General features: G+C 34.9%; 1 long non-coding RNA gene across 2 annotated transcripts; it reads left to right on the forward strand.

Annotated features, from left to right (window-relative positions):
* Positions 1–10,504: 10,504 nt before the first annotated feature.
* LOC113353119 lies at positions 10,505–12,778 on the forward strand. Of its 2 annotated transcripts, XR_003361089.1 has the most exons (5): positions 10,505–10,805; positions 10,909–11,294; positions 11,467–11,512; positions 11,620–11,730; positions 12,470–12,778. It is a non-coding gene; the product is annotated as an uncharacterized LOC113353119 (long non-coding RNA). The 2 variants fall into 2 exon arrangements; XR_003361088.1 differs by having other exon boundaries at positions 10,505–11,294.
* The last annotated feature ends 7,915 nt before the right edge of the window (positions 12,779–20,693 follow it).

Consider the following 20,693-nt stretch of genomic DNA (forward strand, 5'->3'; position numbering starts at 1 on the left):
CCGCTACAGATATTAGCCTATTACAAACTAACTTCGGTCTGGACTGTAGTTGAATCCCAATCAATCTCACACTGATCCAAGGTACAGTTGCGCTCCCTACGTCTCTGATCCCAGCAGGATACTACGTTCAAGTTGTTTCACATAATAATCAGGCTCACGTATTTCTATCTGTTTGATTTGCTGATTACATTGTGAAACAAGGATACATCTCTTGGATATACTTTTATTAAGATTGAGTCTGACTGTCTAGTTGATTCTCTCAAAAGTACATTGAAGTTTGTCCATACAGATTGTTATGCGAAATATTGGGTGTGGTTGTCAGACCTCCCCCTTTTTCAGTACTTTTAATGTTCAACTTTATATAACATACTAGTATGTTGATTCCTTTAGGATTTCTCATTTATCGTTATTGTTTGGTTGCAGGAAAACATAGAGGTAAACCCTCTTATCAGTGGCAGGAAAACAAGAAGGTCTAGAGTTAATAAGAGGAGGGAATATGATGAACCTCCACCACAACCCATAGTGTATAAATGCCTCAAGTGTGGTTTATCAGGCCACAACAGTAAGGGATATGCTGGTGGTGATGTTGGTCAGAACTCCAAAGCAAAGAGACAGAGAACTCAAGTTGATGGTGCAAATTTCACAAGCTTTGATACACCTGCAACAACTTCTTCACGATCTAAGAAGAGGAAGTCATATGATACACCAGGTGCATCTACTTCAAAACCAGCTGGAACTACAAAGAATCAGAAAGTTGCTCCGAATTTCACAAATATTGGATCTGTTAAACAAGTACTAACCCAAAGTATTAGAGATCCAAAAGGAAAGAAAAAGAAACCTAGAAAGACACACAAAGACTAGAGTTGTAGTTAGGTTTATTTTTTGTGTATTTTATGAATGGTTATTTTGGTTCTGCAGCGATCCAGTTTATTTTGAAATTTAAATTCTTGTAAGAATGTAAGCACTAATTATGCTTTAGTCAATAAAAATCGACTTACTTTATTTGGTTTGAACATCTTTTGTTATAACATGATATGAAATGCAGTAGTATTTATCCTGATTATTTCTTAAAGAAACTTACATATGAAGATTTTTTCCTAATTACTTACATAGAGCAGCCATTTGGGTTGCAGATTCTCTAACCCTGTCTTTTGCAGCAATGAAAATGGCATCTGAATCCCATCTAAAAGCTTCACAATCCTGGAAGACAAGGTAAGTTATGTTTTTATTGTGTTTATTTTTGCACATATTTAGTGTGAGTTTGGATTTGCAGGTTGCAGAAAAGCAAACCTTATTATGTAGCGGACAAACATTGTAGCAGTGGTCTTCTTATCCACAAGCATATCATATTTACGTTGATGGTAACACAATGTCCTTGGCTTCACAATGATCTGAAGCATCTTCAAACCATTCAAAGTTATTGCAGGTATGTATTGTGCACTTGGAGAACATTTTTTCATGATGAAGATAATTAGGTTTCTTGTATGGTTTTTATAGGGTAGCAATTGAACCCTCATTCTCCTTTAACATTAGGTTTCTATCGAGACCCTGTAGGTTAACGACTTGAAGAGTTCATTGGGATTGTGAAGCCAAACCCAACTATTTTCTCTATAGTTGCGTGATCTGATCTTGTTGTTTCTATCGTATTGAATACAATTGTAAAATTGGCTCGAGATTAATTTCTCCGATAGGCAAGATAGAAAAGTAGTCACAAACATCTTCGTCTTATCGTTTTTGATTCCACAATATCTTGTTTCGCTAGTCGATTAAAATTATTGTGAGGTGATTGAAATTTCTAGGTTGTTCTTCGGGAATATAAGACCGGTATATCAATTGGTTCCTGTTCACCTTGATTTATCAAAAGACGAATCAAAACTCGTAGGTATTTCTGTGGGAGACAGATTTATCTATTAATGTAGATTTTTCTGTGTGATACAGATATGTTTATTAAAGTCTTCGACTTTGGGTCGTAGCAACTCTTAGTTACGGGTGAGATCAGCTAAGAAAATCAAGTAACTAGTTTTCAGTTGTTGCAGATCTAAGTAATGCTCTTACACCATCAAAGGGAATATGTTTGCACCTAGAATACAACCAAGGACACACTTGTGTGTCAAAGTTTCCTTGTTCACATATTTGCACAATCAATAATGGGTTTTTTGTCCGTATTTTTGTTGTTGCTACTACTTGAAGATTGTTTTTGACCTCCACCCATGACTTGTTTGTGTTGTTTAAGTTTGAATTTGATAAGAAATTACAAGAAAATGTTGTCTGATTGATATGAACGAATTAGGGTTCTTGTATGGTTTTTATAGGGTAGAGAAGATGAAGATAACCAACATTTTAGGGTAGAGAAGATGAAGATAATTCTTCTACTATTTCATGGTAACACAATGTCCTTGGTTTTTTTAGGGTAGAAAAGATGAAGATAATTCTGCTACTATTTCATGGTATAAGATCTCAATCAAGCTTTGCAGTGTTTCATATTTAAGGGTAGCAAAATGTATGAACCTTAGAGTAAGATGTCTAAATTATCATGGCATGAACTATCTGACAAAAATGCTCAAATTAAAATGGTACTGACATTGCCTCCTTAAATGACGAGCTGTTTTTAGCATCAAGGAGTTAAACATGGAACAAAATCACCAGGGATCTAGCAGTTCCTTAAATGAAATTCATAATCCAAAAAAAGACAAAAGAAACACAAAATACTGAAAAGAAGCAGTACCACAGCAACAACGACCCAACTGAAGTAAAGAATTCTGCTGCCCATCTTGAAGAGACCTGGTGGATATGATGTTTCTCTGTCATCAACACTCGAAGCTTCAACAGACCAGGTAATCCTTTAAATGTTTCAAGAGACTTGAAGTACACAGTCAAATGAGCTTCTTGGAAACAATGCTAACTCATTCAAAACTTTCTTTTGATAATTTGACTTCTTTGAGAAATAAGATGACTGACCCGAAATAGTAAGTCTTACCGTCTATAGAACTTTTGCATTCTTCAGAAACAATCTTAACAGATCCTTCTCGGCCTGGTTCCAGAAACACCCACGAAACTCAATGGACTTGAGATGCTGCAACAAACAGTGAGGAAGCAAATCCAGCGACCAATCATAAGATGGGTAAGATCCATAGTCACAAAATCTATCAAGAAAGATGAGTGACTCCAGATTTGGTGAGACATGGAGAAACTTGAGTAGTGTTTCGACACTCCAACATGGAAGAATAACCTCATCATCCAATCCATATCCAATATGTGAAGCTGCAGTCGTTACTTCCAAACTAATCAAGTTATAAAATGGAGACAAACTCTTCAGGAAATGACCTTGAAAGGTAAGAAAATTTAGACCATACTCGGATACTGTTAGATACTTCACTTGAGAAACACATTTGAACAGTTTGGTTACTAAATGACAAAGTTTATCACATGTTTCCCCATTACCGCGTAGCGTGATATGATAATTTCTGCATCAAGCAATGTTGAGAAATTTTGCGAAACAAAATCCTTTGCAAGCATTGAAGAGTATTTGAATGATTGTAAATTTGGTGCATTGATCTGGATATCGAAATACTTATGCATTGCACTTTTAATGAACAACCGCTTTATATTAGAACCAAAAATACTTAGGTGCTGTATTTTCCAAAGAGACACTCTCACACTCAATTCTTCAAGAATGGGAGATCTAGAAATCAATATATGAATGAGGTGCTCATTGTCCAATAAGACATCAAGTCGAAGGATCTTAAGTTTTGGAAAAATTACTGATTCCGGAAGGCAGAGATTGCAGTTCATATCTATCTCCAGCAAGGTGAGGTACTCGCAAGAGAATAGGGATGGATGAAACGTGACAGGAATCAGAGCTGCAAGGACAAGATCTTGGACTTTATGTCTTAACAACACAGTAGAAATCCATCCTTCCGTTGGGTGCAATAATCAAAAACAAGGAAAAATCAAATAAGCAAAAGTTATTGATACTTAGCTCCTTTATAATGGAAGTGGTCGATTTGATGAAACGGACGAGCTCCCCATATATCCACAACAGCAACAAGGCAAAACTTTGGAAAAACAGAGTGAGTCACGTGTTTAACACGTTGCCCTTAAGACATTAGCGCCCGGCTACACTCAAGAGTGATGATATAGCCCTCACAGGACGGATATCTCCAGGATAAAACACCCTACTACACCTACTACTAGCATATGTAGTAGATGCTCAACTTGAGCTTGACAACTCCGAAAAAAGCATAAAGGAAAATCTCGAACACTTGAGAAAACAATATAAAATGTTTTTTCCCTTAGGGGTCCCTCTAAATATAGAGCAACCCCTTTCCCATACATTTTACAAAAGTAGTGAATTTGTTTATATAATTGACAAATACAACTTAAGAAGAAAAACTCCCCGATGTAGGACTACAAGGTTTATATAGTTTCTTAAAACTACTAAAAATTGGAAACTCCACAATGTGGGACTAATAAGTTTCATTCACAAAAGAAAACAATAAATTATAATTTTTTATTAAAACTTTAAAAAATTATTTCTTATTAATCGTTTTCCAACAATCCCCCACATGAATAAAAATTCAATAAAACATGAAAACACGGATAGATCTTTGTAAATCAACATCCCAATCTCAAGATCCAAACAGACTGATCGTGCAAGTGTTGAAATCTTACTAGTCATTTCTACATCCTCTCCCTCACACAAAAGTGTGTTGACCCCAGGGTCATACTATTGATTGCACAAATCATAATAGTATTGAGAGATTTCATCTTTAGTTCTCACATGGTGAGACTATAGGTATCTTTCACCAAAGTGAAAAAGCATGAACTAGTGAACCCTTAGTGACCTTTAGGTCCTAAATTCCAGTAATACAAAAACCATCAAAACGAAAATCACATAAAAAGCGCAGGAAATACCATTTTAGGAAGAGGTGTCCATGAGGTCTTGAACCTTTGCTCAGTGAGATATTACCGGAATTACTTGCTAGAGACAGTGAACTATGTCTTGAACTGCTAGCATTTGATGTAATTTGCAATAACAACCACGGGTGATATCTCCAAGGTTGTTTCCAAGCTCGTGCGGTTTTGTCCAATTTGGCCCTGGACATATCCTGTTTCTCAGAATGCTCTAGAGAATCAAAAATCATATTCTCATAGGAAGCGGCCCACTTCGTCATTCAGATAGGTGAATTTCCATAAAGAGTGTTACTACTACACCCCACTTCAATCTTAAATTGAAACTATATAACTCATTAAGACTTCTTAAAAGTCATCCTTCACATGCAGTCACACTATCATGTCTACACCATAGAGAAGGGACAGAGAATAAAATTCTCTGATAGTGTTTACCTTTACCCACCACAAATTAGTTGTCTCATTCGAAACCTTGATCTTGGGATCTCCAGTCAGCAAGGTTGAGTATCCTTCATGGCAAGTTTAATTTATGACCTTAAGCCCCTTCTCCCTCGATGTATTTCTAACTATCTCTTGGGATAAACCTTTCGTCAAAGGTTGCGCGATATTCTCCTTGGACTTTATCCAATCAATGGAAATAACGCCGATTGAGATTAGTTATTTTCAGCTTTAGCTATTATATCTTGGTTAACACAATGTATAGATATAGCTGGCACAGGCCTATGCCAGAGAGGAATGTCTTCTAAAAAGCATCTTAGGCACTCGGCCCCCTCTCGTGTTTTATCTAACTCAATACTCTCAGATTCCATAATGAATTGAGCAATATATGTTTGTTTGTAAATCTTCCAAAAACAAACCCTCATGCTAGAGTGAAACATATCCACTCGTAGACTTAGACTCCTCTGAGTCAACTATCCAATTTACATCACAAAGTCCCTCAAGGACAGCAAGATACCTTTGATATATCAAATAAAAGGTAATAGAGTATTTTAGGTACCATAATACTCTACTCAGTGCATCTGAATGCTATTGCTCTGGACTGCAATTATATCTACTTAACTTACTCACAATATAGGCAATGTCTATACTCTTACAGTTCATTAAATTCATCATACATCCTATAACTCTTGAGTATTCAAGTTAAGATACTCCATTACCCTTTTTTCTTGAGTCTACAAGAATAATCGTACGGAGTACAAGCAGGCTTACAATCACACTGATTGTATCTCTTAAGCACAAATTCAAGATAATGAGAATGACTAAGACTACATATGTTAGATTATTTTCTAATCCCCATCCCTAAGATTACATCAACATGGCCTAAGTCTTTCAAGTCAACGTTCTCATTCAACGCATGTTTTTAGTGGAATTAATCACATCTATGTTTGTATCAAGTATAAGCATATCATCAACATACAAGCATACAATCACACATGCATCCTTAACAAGTTACTTGTAAATATACTTGTCAGATTCTTAACTTAAATCCACTACACATTATCACATGATAAAATTTTCCATGTCACTGTTTACGTGCTTATTTTATAAACCATACAAAATTTTGTTTAACTTACAAACTTTGTCATCATAACCTTTCACTACAAAGTCCTCAGGTTGGTCTATGTAAATTTCTTTATTTAATTCACGATTTTAGAAAAGCTGTCTTAACATCCATCTGATGTATCTCTAAATTTTTTTATGACAGCAATAACAATTAGCATCTCAACGGAAGTGAATCTCGGCACATGTGAATAAGAATCAAGGAAATATACACCTTCTTTTAGTTTATAGCCTTTAACTACCAACTTAGCCTAATATTTTTCCACAGTTCCATATACCTAATGTTTCCTCTTAAAGACTCATTTACATCTCATGTTCTTACTCTCTGGAGGTAAACTATAAACCTCCCAAGTCAGGTTCCGACGGACTGAGTCCATTTCACTAAATGAAGCTTCTTACCAGAATGGGGTTTCAGTAGATATCAAGGCTTCTTTACAAGTCCAGGGCTTAGACTAAGCTAGGCATGTTATGAAGTCGGCTTCATAAGAAGTCTCAAGTTTAATTGTTTTACTTCTCTTAGGCTCAACCTTAACTTCATCTTCCTTTAAGATAAGTTCTGACTATTTGAAAATAAATCTAGGGGATCAACAACACATCTCTAATGAGGTACAGGTTTAAGAATTAACATGTTCAAAGAACTCAACATCCCTAGATTATGTAATAGTACAACAAAGTCAGAAAAATCACATCAAAGTATGAAAAATCAGAACACACAACCAAAAACCTATATGCACAAGTATACTCAGCATACCCTATATGAAGACACAATCAACATTTTTGGTTTCTATCTAGTTCTTTTAGGAAGAGGAATGACAATCTTAGTCAAACACCCCCACACTTTGACGTATTCATAAGAAGGTCATCTACCTTTCCATAAATCATATGGAGTTTCATCTGATCCTTAAGGGTACTATATTCAAGATATACTAGTTAAGAGGACTGCCTCCTCCCACAAGGCCGCAGGTAATCTTGAACTAATCAACATGGAATTATCATCTTCTTAAGGATACCGTTGTTATGTTCAAGGCTTCTAATTGGTTTTGAACTTCAAGTTTAAACTTCTTAAGGCTTCTAAGGCATCATCCTTATCCCTAAGAAAGTATACAAGATAATACCTCGTACAATCATCCCCGAAAGTTATAAACCATCTTTTACCATAGTGGTTTTGAGTTGAACTCATGTCAACTAGGCCTAACTGAATTAATTCTAAGGGCTTAGAATTACTATGAACATTTGTGCTAAAAGATTTTATGGCATATTCATTTCACTTTTGAGTTCAAGATCCAAACTAAATTTGGGTACGTAGCCTATGCTAGGAAGTTTATGCATTGACTTATAATTTTACGGTTCCAAGTCTACCATGCAAAACATTCAAAGACACACAAAAGAAAGCACAAGAATCAACTATGTTCACTTCATCAGATTTTCCTTTAAACTTAAATAGACCCTAAATCCTATAACTGTTGCCTAAAATATCAATGCCCTTAGTTATAACAAGTTTTCCACATTTAATTAAGATTTTAAATCTTTTACCATCTTCAAGAGAAGAAGATACAAGATTCTTTCATATGCTCGAAACATGAAAACTTCATTCAGTGTGAGAATGTTACAAATATGAGCTTATGCTCGACCTTTCCCTTTTATGCAACCTCTGTCGCAGATGAGTTACTCATATAGAGTTTCTCGACATCCCTTATCCTCTGATAAGAGGTGAACATGTCTTTGTTTCAACAAACATACTTAGTGGCTCCAGAGTCCACCCACCAGTCTCTCACATTGGTTATTAAAATAACTTCCGACATCATGTCAATGAACTCGTTCTAATTTGTTTCAACTAAATTAGCATTAACTTTCTACTTATTAAGGTTTTATGTTGTCTACACTTTACTGCCGTATGGCCAGAAATTTTACAAACATAACAATCACCCTTAATTAAAGTAATGTCAGATTCATTTTTACGAAACATACCTTTCTTATGAAGACTATGCTTAGAGTTGTATTTGACGTTCTCGCCTTTGTCAGCTTTGGAAGACTTGTGTTCATCTACATGCACCTGGTAGCCATGTTCCTTTTCAATTTCAAGTCACAAACTTCGTTTATACTCTGACCACGGACACAGTAATTTTCCAATCACCTAAGACACCATATCTCACAAACCTTAGTTCAGATAAAATATTAGTTTTGAAGATAATATCTAGATTTATAAACTTCGTTTGAATCAGCATATCAAAAAACTCATGGTTACCCCATAAAACTACTTTAGTTAACAACAAAATTCTGCCCGTCAGAATTTTTCAGGAACGTTTCCCAGTTTTGTAAAATATCAAAAAAATATTTTTACAACTCCAAAAATTCTGAAATTTTACGTGGGTAACTATCAGGATGTCTACTACGTTGTGTCAAAAGGGTTCATCGAAATTCCTTCTAAGTTAAGAGATAAACTCGAAAATCTAAAGCTGACCAAAAATTCGTTTTTGTTTTTCACTCCACAATTAACATTCATGATTCACAAACCAACCAACCATTTTTGATTATTACAAATATTAATGTCTTAAGATTGTTGGGTGCAATAATCAAAAACAAGGAAAAATCAAATAAGCAAAAGTTATTGATACTTAGCTCCTTTATAATGGAAGTGATCGATTTGATGAAACGGACGAGCTCCCCATATCTCCACAACAGCAACAAGGCAAAAATTTGGAAAAACAGAGTGAGTCACGTGTTCAACATGTTGCCCTTAAGACATTAGCGCCCGGACACACTCAAGAGTGATGCTATAGCCCTCACAATAAAACACCCTACTACACCTACTACTAGCATATGTAGTATATGCTCAACTTGAGCTTGACAAGTCCGAAAAAACCATAAAGGAAAATCTCGAACACTTGAGAAAACAATATAAAATGTTTTTTCCCTTAAGGGTCTCTCTAAATATAGAGCAACCCCTTTCCCATAGATTTTACAAAAGTAGTGAATTTGTTTATATAATTGACAAATACAACTTAAGAAGAAAAACTCCCCGATGTGGGACTAAAAGGTTTATATAGTTTCTTAAAACTACTAAAAATTGGAAACTCCACAATGTGGGACTAATAAGTTTCATTCACAAAAAAAAACAATAAATTATAATTTTTTATTAAAATTTTAAAAAATTATTTCTTATTAATCGTTTTCCAACACCTTCTGCCCTAGATTTATCAAAAAGGCCATTGAAATCCAGAGAGAATTTCTTTATACTGTTGTCTTGACGAAAAAACATTCACAAAATCCATGTATGCGCTGATCCTTTTGGGACGATGAGATTCAACAGCATAACGAGACCCCAAACTGTGAAAGTCGATAACTGGAACGGATGTGCACCGGTTCATCCACTGTGTAGACAGAGCACTTGTAGAAACCATACGTTTGATCGGAAGAGATGATAAAATGTGAGTAATAATATCTTCAGGCACATCACTGATCCTATCCGGATTATCATTTTCCCATTCTATTTGCCTTACTCTTTTAGTTTGGCTTCTCAAGGTCACCATCTTCACCTACAAAATGATAATGTTTTGTTTTTGTTACAACTTATGATACCAACAACAACCTCCTAAATTAAACATATAGACATGAACATAAGATGAATATGACTGCGAAGATAAAACAAAACAAAAACGCAAAACGAATCAATTACAAGATTACCTCACAATTGATCAGAGACTTTCGTGCTGTACTGGAAACTTTTAACTGCTTAGGTTAATCTGTTATCACCATGTATACCATTTCCTCCCTCTACTTGCCGTTACAATAATTCTTAGTGCTGCCGTAATTTTCTCTATAAGTCACAAGAGTTTATATTTCATCCAAGGCGCAGTAATAATGTGCATATATTCCGTATAGCGTATAATATCTTCCACAAACATATTTTTGGACGTGACATTATTCTTTTTATTTATAAAAAAAATATATTCTTTTTATTTACAAAATAAATAAATAAAAGAAATCCAAAAAATTACCATCTATTCATCTCCTACTTTACACATCTCTTGTCCCATTACTAAATCCAAAATCTCTTCTAAGTGGTTGCAATTGTTAACCAGATCATGCACCCAAGGGTCCAAAGAAGTGGTTCAGCTAAATTTAGCAACCGATACTGCACCCAAGCCAATGTTTGGTCTTACAGTCTTCCACAAGGACCACAACAGATGAAGGAATTCAAAGAGTTTGATTATTTGCTCTCTCCTTCCTTCACTTAGATGATGATATCATCATAAATTTGTTTGCTGTGGCTGCTCATCCATTTATATTCTCTTCAATTCTGCAACATATATACTATATTCATTACTGACTGGGTATGATGGTTGTTTGAGTTTGAAGTGATTTCCAGTCAGTAGTTTTTATCAACATGGGAACAGATTCAGTTAAATCCTAACTGTTTGATAAAATGCCTGACAGAGATTAAAGAGCTTATCAACAACAAAGCTAATGTCACTCTGAAGGCTGCTGTTGCTGCTAACAGCTTCAAGAGGAAAACTTTCATTTATGCAAACAGTTCCGTCTTTAGAGGGTTCTTATCAGTTATTTTGTTGTGTTGGGTTAATGTAAAAATTGAATTTGTTAGAAAGGCTAGAAAATGAACTTGAATTATTATCTGTTGTTATAGCTTTAGGAAATGGAGGTTGCAAACTGTCAACGACAACCCTAAGGTGAACTGTTCAGATAGCCATTTACATGTAAGCGTGTTGGTCATTCTGCAGTCAAGTGGTTCTTTAGATACACTACTCCAAAATAGTGACAAGCCTCTGTAGCAAGCTTTTTCTGCCTATACATTTTTGATGCAGGTAATTGGATAGCTAACTCAGTTTCTATCTCACTGGTCATTCTACTTTGCTTACTACTTTTTATGATTTCCAATTTAAGGATGTGTTTTTTGTTCCTACTATATCACGCCATTTACTATCAATTGGTAAGTTCACTAAGGAGAATCTGTGTTACTTTGTGTTATCTCCTTAGCGTTATGAAATCAAGGATCTCAAGACTGACAGGCTTCTTACTAGAGGTAAGATGCACAACAATCTGTATCCAATCCCTTTTCCTAGCTCTGTGATACACAATACTTCTCATACTTCTTTTTCATCAATTGTTGCTTCCTCTTCTTTGTGGCAGAAAAGGTTAGGACATCTTTCTCACACTGTTCTTCCCAAGCTTCAGTCCAAAGGATTAATTCAATTATCATCTTCTTCTTCTGAGGATGATTGTGCCACTCACATCAGTTACGTAAGTACAAAAAGCCACCTTTCTCTACTTCGAATAGAACAACTTCTGCACCAATTTCAGGATGTACAGACCAATCAGAAACGGATGTTGGTTCCATATTCTTCTTCTATAAATGTACTTGGATGTGGTGTATAAGGAAAAACTTAAAGCTGATAGTTGATCGGTTCAAGGCCAGGTTAGTGGCTAAAGGATTCCATCAGGAGGAAGGTAGATTTTAGTGAAACTTTCTCCTGTCACTAAAACTTTGTCTTTTGCTGTGAGTGAAGCAAGTCAGTTGAGTTTTAGGATAAGTCATATGGTTTTAGTTTGGAAACGTCTGAGGTTTCTTTAAGGTTGAATTGGTTGTGGAATCAAACTGGCTGCTGGTGATTTTGCTTTGTCTGGGTTTTCTAATTCAGACTGAGCGGATGCCTTGACACCAGAAATCCACTGTTGGGTATTGTGTATTTTTGGGTCATTCCTTAGTAGCTTGGAGGTCTAAAAGGTTGCCTACTGTTGCTAACTCTTCTTCAGAAGCAGAGTATAAGGCCTTAGCTTTGCTTGCTTCAGAAGTTCTATGAATTTCCTACTTGATAGCTGAGTTGAGCATCAGTTATTCAACTCGTTTTGATAACACCAGTATAAAATGTTTGGCTGAAAATCCATTTTTTCATGCAAGTTCCCAACATATCGAGTGTATGTCGGGGATTTGGTGACTGCTGGTTATGTTGACATCAGCATCGTTCCTTCTCATTTGCAGGTGGCAGATATCTTTACTAAAGGACTTTTACTTCACCAGTTTTCTGTGGTTTTCAGTCCATGTTTCTGCTTAGCTTGAGGGGAGTATTATTAACTGAACAAATCTCTTCTTTTGTGTTGTTTTAAATCTGTCCATTCAATTGTGTGTTTGCTCAGTTTGTCAAGGGTCTGTTGAGGTTTGTTGTAATGGTTATCTGTTCTCTTGTCCTTTCTTTTAGTGACTTATGTTTTGGTCTCCTGTCTCTTATAAAAGCTGAATCGAGTCCTGTATTTCGTTATCCAATTTCATTTTGATAAAAGTCTCTCAACAACTTTTCTTACAACTGAACAATGCAGATCATGAGTAATTGTCCTTGTAAGCTTGTGTAGGACTTGATAGTATGTCATGCTTTTGAACCTGTCACACTGATGGATGTGGGAACAGTTTAATTGCCGGAAAATCTCAATATTTCATTATCTTTCTGAGATAGCTAAATGCAGGAATTTGATAGATATCATAGGAGAGATCAGACTGCACATATAAATGAAATTATGAACGCACTACAGATTCAACATTTAGTGCATCTACATTACACTACATGGATAACAAATATCAAAAGAATACAACTTAGCAGTCAGCACTAGTCTTCTTCAGCACTTGATCAGTAAATCAAACCTGCATAATAATAATGCGATGGCTTGAAGTCGATCACGGCTGGAAAAGGCGCTAACCCGATAGCATCATCAGTAGTAGTATTCGTTAGCGCAGGAAGATTAAGCCACTCCTCTTGATCAAACTTGTTATAATTGAAAAAATCCATAGATGATAAAAGTGGAAGAGGGGGGAATTCATTCATCATAACCATACCATCTTCATTACAACCCTTTGCCATTGATTTCTCTGAAATCATACCAAACTTGGGCTCGAAATTCCTTTCAATCTTTTCAACAGATAGATCACTCAACTCCTGATCAATAGTAGTAGTTAGCCCAGGAAGATTAAGCCACTCATCTTGGTTAAAACTATAATCAAACTTGAAAAAATCCACAGATGATGAAAGTGGAAGAGGCATCTTAACCGTATCATCTTCATTACAACCCCTTGCCATTGATTTATTCTCCTCCATTGATTGATTCTCTTCTTTAACATCAGCGCTGCACAATCTCCTCATCTTGTTGTCATTCACACATTGATCAGAATCAACAACTTCTTCATCGGTATCCCTTTTTCTTTTCCCTGCTGTTTTTGGATCATTATTAATGCGATCATCCACAATCTCTTGACATTCATTAGGGTTTTCAGATGATTCTACCTTTTCCTTATTCAAAAAATCCATATTTTCTTTCATCAATCTTCAATTTCTACTTCTGAAAAAGGCAAAAAAAACTTTCACAGAGTGTAGAAGAAGAACAGGAAAGAACAAGCAAGGGCGTCGCAGACTTAGCAAGTAGTAACAAAGAACACTTGAGATGACTATTTATAGACATAGAAACTTGATATTCAAGTTCTTACAGCTTCTAAAAATTGATCCAGTTGTAATATATTTTCTGGACGCTGTAATTTGTCCGACGAACTTGTTTCTAAAAACAAGCAAGCTCTTAACAAGTCGGAGACCACGGTCATAAAGGAGTCGAGCTGGTAAAAGGCCGAACTGGCTTGTTAAGGGTTAACACGGACCCAAACTTACGGGCTGTTATCGTTCACGGGTTGCCATTTCGTTAACCCTACCCTACCTTGTAGAGGATAAAGTTTGCGAGCTTGCAGATTAGCTAGTATTTAAAACTTAATTAAATTAATGGGAGAATTAGGCTAAGATCCAAAAAAATATATATATTTATTGTCAGGCCCAAAATATTTTTGGGTTTCAGTGACACCCATAATTATCTTAAATTATGGAAAGTGTATGCATAGCTCGGTATGCATCCTAATTTCTCAGGGGTATTATTAGAAAACAAACTAGAATATAACACATCTAAAGAATCGCGTCTTGGAATTTAACAAATTTTATCTCATTGGAAAGCTTTTAAAGATATCTACACAACGAGTACAAACATTAGTATCAAATTTAAGTTTTTTTACGAAAAAGTCAGAGGTAACTATTCATTTAGGCAAAATTTTCGAAAACTTAGTACATAACAATTATGCATCCACCAGAAAGGATGCATAACGCATTATGCAGATACAACAAAAGATGCATTAAAGTATTAAACGTTATGCAACCAATAAATATATGCCTAAAAAAATAACATCAAAAAAAACAAGATGCATAACGAATTATCAACATAATAAGTTATGCATCCATTGTGTTGGTTAATTTTAGTACTTGCAAAAAGAAGTTAATGCATAATGCATTATGCAGCCATATCTTCGGATGCATATCAAGTTATGCATCCATTTTCTTGGATGCATAAAAGATCATGCATCAATTTTTTTATTTCAGTGCTTACAAAAAAGGTTACATATGCTTTATGCATCCATTTTCACCAATGCATAACATGTTATGCAGATATTATTGTAGGTGCATGACAAGTTATGCAATCTTTTTTTTTTTGTTGATTTCAATAGTAACAAAAAAGTTGCATAACGTGTTACGCAACCATTTTCTGGACTGCATAACAAGTTATGCAACAACTTTTGTAGATGCATAACAGGTTATCCAATCATTTTCATAGCTTCATAACAAATTATTCTACCATTATGACCAACATCAACACAAATACATCTGTATCTTCCCAACCAACAACACCAACTCCTCAAACTCAGCTTATCCAACCATTATCCTCCATCGTGATCTTATCAAATCCACTACTACCAGTTTTCTAAGCTAATATAAACTCTTTTATCATATCCCGGGGTCCATCATAAATACCGACTGAAACGAATATTTTTGAATTCATAAAGGTGAATTTATTACATATTTCCTCAAGATTATAATCCACAAAGTCAAAAATGTTTCAGCAATGGATACATTAATTGCACGGCACTTCTCCTTCCCGTTTGCCTCAAAAGCACCTAACAAAAAGAAATCACTTTTATTATAGGGAGGGGTTTTTTGCATCAAGGGAGTGGAAAACTCGTACTCAACCCATTAAATGAAACCGAATCTAAACTATCTGAATCAGACAAATTTTCGCTCGACTAACACACAAACGGATTGCACGATTCCTTTCAAACTCAACAAAATTTTTCATCTTCTTCTTCCTAACTCCAACGGCCAATAACAAACCCTAGAAACATTTTTCATTTTTTTCTGGATTTCAACCAAATAATTTTTAGGTGTTGTTCAAGTTGTCATTTGATAATCTTAATTCTTAGGCAGCAAAACCTGCAAATTCTGATATCATACTCCATGAGGTCTAAAATAAATTCCAGCAAGGTCTAGTATTAAACATGAAAGGGCTTTTTATGAGCTTCAAGCTTAAAAGAGTATTCATTAAGCAAAGATATCATGCAGTTAATTCGCGCCTAAATAAGAGTGCAGTAAAAATTCCAGGGGTTTTTTAAATTCTCGTTGACTCTAGTAATCGAGAAGCCAACATACCACGCTATCCAGGTGAACGAGAATCTAATTTATGCTAGGAGACTATCGTAAAAGAATCTACAGCTATTAAACATGGTCGTGCTTTAGTATTCATGTAAAAGACAAGATACTAGAGATTATTAATGACTAAAGAGACCGTACGGTGACTAACTTCTTGCTTACTAATGACTGCTTGATCATCATTACATAATCATCCCATCAATTTTTTATTTTTAGCAAGTTATTTTATACAGATGTAATCGTTGTGTTTCAGGTTGCAGAATTTAGTGTCGTAGGCTTAGTGAACTGAAGAAACTGTATTTTCTGTACGTATAAGTGATGCAAAATCAAAGTTTGTCAAAAGCACCTCTTTGTTGCACATATTGCGAAAACGACATATCAAAATCCAGATGACATCATGTCACTACTTTTTTTGCCTCCTGAAAGGACTGGCTCTCTTGATTAACTCTTCTACACCAAGAGATGAGAAAGTGAAAAAATATTTGATAACATCACACGGTTATTATATTTTGATTTTGTAATCAATCCAAGTCTGCTTTGAGTGTGTATTCAATTCAAATCTGCTTTAGTATATACTGTCACAAATGCAAAAATACCTAACTTATTTCTAGGGATTTTTGTTTACTCGTCCACCTAAAGTGAATAAACATCAGGTTTTCTCTATTACTGATGTAAACGAACATGAGAACGAGTCCACCAGATATATTAAGTCCAATGGTAGGAAAGATCCATCAGGAACACTTATTTCTAAACTTCGAAAAAAGATTCAAGCAACAGGAATACGTACACAACTCAAGAGTATTTATTGGAGTGACTTGCAAAAGTTTAACACTTCTCTCACAACACACAATTGAACCAAGTTTAACACTTCTTTCACGCCATTTCGACATGTTTGTATTAATACTCTAAACCCCAAAACCTTCAGTTTTATATGTCAATGTCAGTGTTATGGAAGTGAAATATTTTATTTCACCGGCACCACAGGGGGAGTGAAATGTTGCATTTCACCAGTACATGCATGGTAGAGAAATCTAGTATTCACGTTCCTTATTGTTGACGTAAATATTTGATTTCTCTTTTACTCGAATGAACAAACCAAGGTTTCCATACTGATTTTTATTTTTTTATTAAATACAATATTTGCTAAATTAATTATTTATTTAATTATTTTGACAAGAGTTTTAACTTAAAAAAGACTCACAAAATTAGGAAAGTCTTGAAAAAGTAAAATAGCTTTGCTTAGCTTTCAAGCTAACTTGTTCACTATAAATAAAGGGTTCGTGAATACTAAACCTTTTTATCCCCTTTGAAAAATTGGTGTAAGGTTCATAAGGTTGTTTTCCATGTCTTATGTTCTTCGTGAACAAGAGTGAGATAAAAGTCTTTGTATTGGGGATCACAAGGCCGAGTTAGCAATAATCTTCGTGATAGTTACACAACCTGTAATATAGGTTTTTCAACTCTTGTTTATTCTAAGGTCCTCTCTTATGATATAAGACCATTCAAGAGTTGTTTATCATAAACCCTAGGTTTTGATAGATTTCAGTTCTTGATCGTATACCAACAATTGTTAGTCGAAATCGGAACTAGAAAGAAAACTTCGATTAAGGTATCTCGTAAAAATCCTTAAGAAGTTTTATATCTCTAGATTTATTTTAGTTGTTTTTGTTGTAGAATAATTAGGTTTCTTTTCCAATTTTTCGAAGAGTATAATAAACCCTAATCTACAAGTTTTTTTTGATATTACTTTTACCAAGTAATTGTTTTTCTCAAAAAAACAAGATTTCCAAAACCTTGATTCACATATAAAGGGAAATCGAATCGGTGTTTTATGAAAACAAAAGATCGAAAAGTATCAACGTTGTTGTTGAAAAAGTGGGGTATAACAACCACACCCAATATTTCGCTTAGACAATCTGTATGGACTAACTCCAATATAATTATAAGAGCACCAACTAATAAAACGAGCTTGGTCAAGAAATATATCCAAGAGTTATATCTCTGTTTCTTAATGTAATCAGCAAATGAAACAGATAGAAATCCGTGATCCTGATTAATATAAGAAACAACTTGGACAGTATCGAAAACCAATATCCAAGTGTCAATCAATTCAATCAACAACCAAGAGGTCAGATTCACAAACTGATTTAACTTACGCACAACCTGTGATATTTCAATTATGTAAACAAATATAATATGGAAAATAAATAACACAGACACCAGAGATTTTGTTAACGAGGAAACCGAAAATGTAGAAAAACCCCGTGACCTAGTCCATCTTTGAACACCATACTGTATTAAGCCGCTACAGATACTGGCCTATTACAAGTTAACTTCGTACTGGAATGTAGTTGAGCCCTAACCAATCTCACACTGATTAAGGTACAGTCGCATTCCTTACGCCTCTGAATCCCAGAAGGACTCTACGCACTTGATTCCCTTAGCCGATCACACTCACAACTAAGAGTTGCTACGGCCCAAAGTCGAAGACTTAATAAAAAAATTTGTCTCCCACTGAAAAGTCTATTTAGATTGATGAATCTGTCCCAAAGAAAAACCTACAAGGTTTTGTTCCGTATTTTGATAAATCAAGGTGCACAGGTACCAATTGATATACCTAACTTATATTCCCGAAGAACAGCCTAGAAATATCAATCACCTCACAATAACTTAACTATATGGTAGTAGAACAAGTTATTGTGGAATCACGAACGATGAGACGAAGAGGCTAGTGATTACTTTTTATATCTTACCTATCGTAGATAAATATCGAGCGAATCTTAGAGAAGATAATACTTAAAATAGAAAAAGTAAGATCAGAACACGCAACTACATAGAAAATAGTTGGGTCTGGCTTCAGAATCCCAATGAAGTCTTTAAGTCGTTAACCTATAATGGTTTTAGGAAAAACCTAGGTTAAAGAAGAGACTCTAGATGCAACTAGCATCACACATGAGGTGTGGGATTAGGTTTCTTAGTTGCTAGAGTTTTCCCTTACATAGTCTTAAAATCAGGGTTTGATAACTTAGAAACAAAGAAACCAATATATATTAACTGTTAGATGAACACCTGATCTAAGAGTCAAGCTAAGTTTGCTTGAAACCAAATCAATATCTCTCCATCGTTAGATGGTCTTAGCTTGTTACACACAAATGAAATATACCTTCATTTAGATATGGGTAACCGTACCTAAACGTGTATATTGAGTTGGCTCAACAATAGTTAACCGAAGTTAGCCATATGAACACTTTCATATCAACCTTGTTCATCTTAACACAACTAGTTCAAATGAATCAAATGAAACTAGTTATAGAGTTGTTCAATTGTTTATATTCTCATAGAAGTATACAAGACAAAATTGAAGCAAAATCGGATTTGATTCACTCGAATCAATTCATGAACATTTTAGCCACGGTTTGAAAAGATTGCATTCCTTATTATATAAATGTATTTGTTCATGATTAACCGATTTTAGAACTTAACCACTCAAGTATGCAAACGGGTACACATACTTAGAGTTCCGGACTTGGTATGTCCGCCAATATGTAAATGGGTACGCGTACCGTCATTCACGACCGAACTCAGTTGAAATCAGTATGAAAACGGGTACGCATACTATAGTTCCCGTACTTCAACTGTTAAACGAGTATGCATACGGGTATGCATACTAAGTTCCCGGGCCTGGAATACTCTTACAACAATTAGCATACAAGTACACATATTGTGCTATATCCAGTCAATAGTTAATTGTTTTAAACTCTCATTTCAATCATTGAAACATTCTTAGAAGACGAGAATAGGTGTCTCACACAAACTATTAGCTTCAAAGAAATTTTCAATTGATCAAATGATCAATACAAAACATTCCGAGTCTACATCAAATGACTGTCTCACACAAATCATATAAGATGTTACCAGGCGATTTTCACATGATCACCTTTTGAATTTCGTTAAGAATCAAAGATGAACTTGGTTAAAGCTAAAGATTACCAACACATATTTAGAGAAATATGTAAGCGAGTTATACTCAGCTTGAAACATCAAATGTGTATAATATAAAGTTTATATATCTATACGACTTAATTTCAATAGGAGATAGAAATAAATAGACTTTTGTGTGATAGATGAGTTCAATTCTCCACATACCTTTTGTTGATGAAGTTCTTCTATGCCCTCCTCAGTAAATCTTCATCTTCAATTGATGGACGCCGTGACGTCTAAATATCAACTACACATTATATCCTAGTCCGAGACATAGATATAAGTAGACTTGAAATCAAGACTTACAGTTTTGACAACTAAACTTAACAAACAAGCTTGAGATAGCAACACTTGCAAGTTTGACCGAGCAGTGCTTTAACAGTTGTTACATCTTCTAAAGAGAACTAACATTCTGCTAAAAGATTTCTGAGAGTGCTTCTGAAGAGAACCTTGTTCTGACAGAATATTTTAGAGAATAACTTCTAAAGAGAATTTGTGTTCTGTTAGAAGTTTTACAAGAAGAATTCCTAAATAGAATCGGTGTTCTGCTAGGAGTTCTACAAGTGTTTGAATACAACTGAAGCAGGTATTACATCTAGTCCAAATAGGTAGTAGGAAATTGGTATAACAACGTATAATCAGTATGTGTTTATTCTGGACTAGGTCCCAGGGTTTTTCTGCATTTGCAGTTTCCTCGTTAACAAAATATCTGGTGTTTGTGTT

This window comes from Papaver somniferum, chromosome 2 (assembly GCF_003573695.1).
Source record: "Papaver somniferum cultivar HN1 chromosome 2, ASM357369v1, whole genome shotgun sequence".
In the NCBI taxonomy this organism is placed as follows: Eukaryota; Viridiplantae; Streptophyta; class Magnoliopsida; order Ranunculales; family Papaveraceae; genus Papaver; species Papaver somniferum.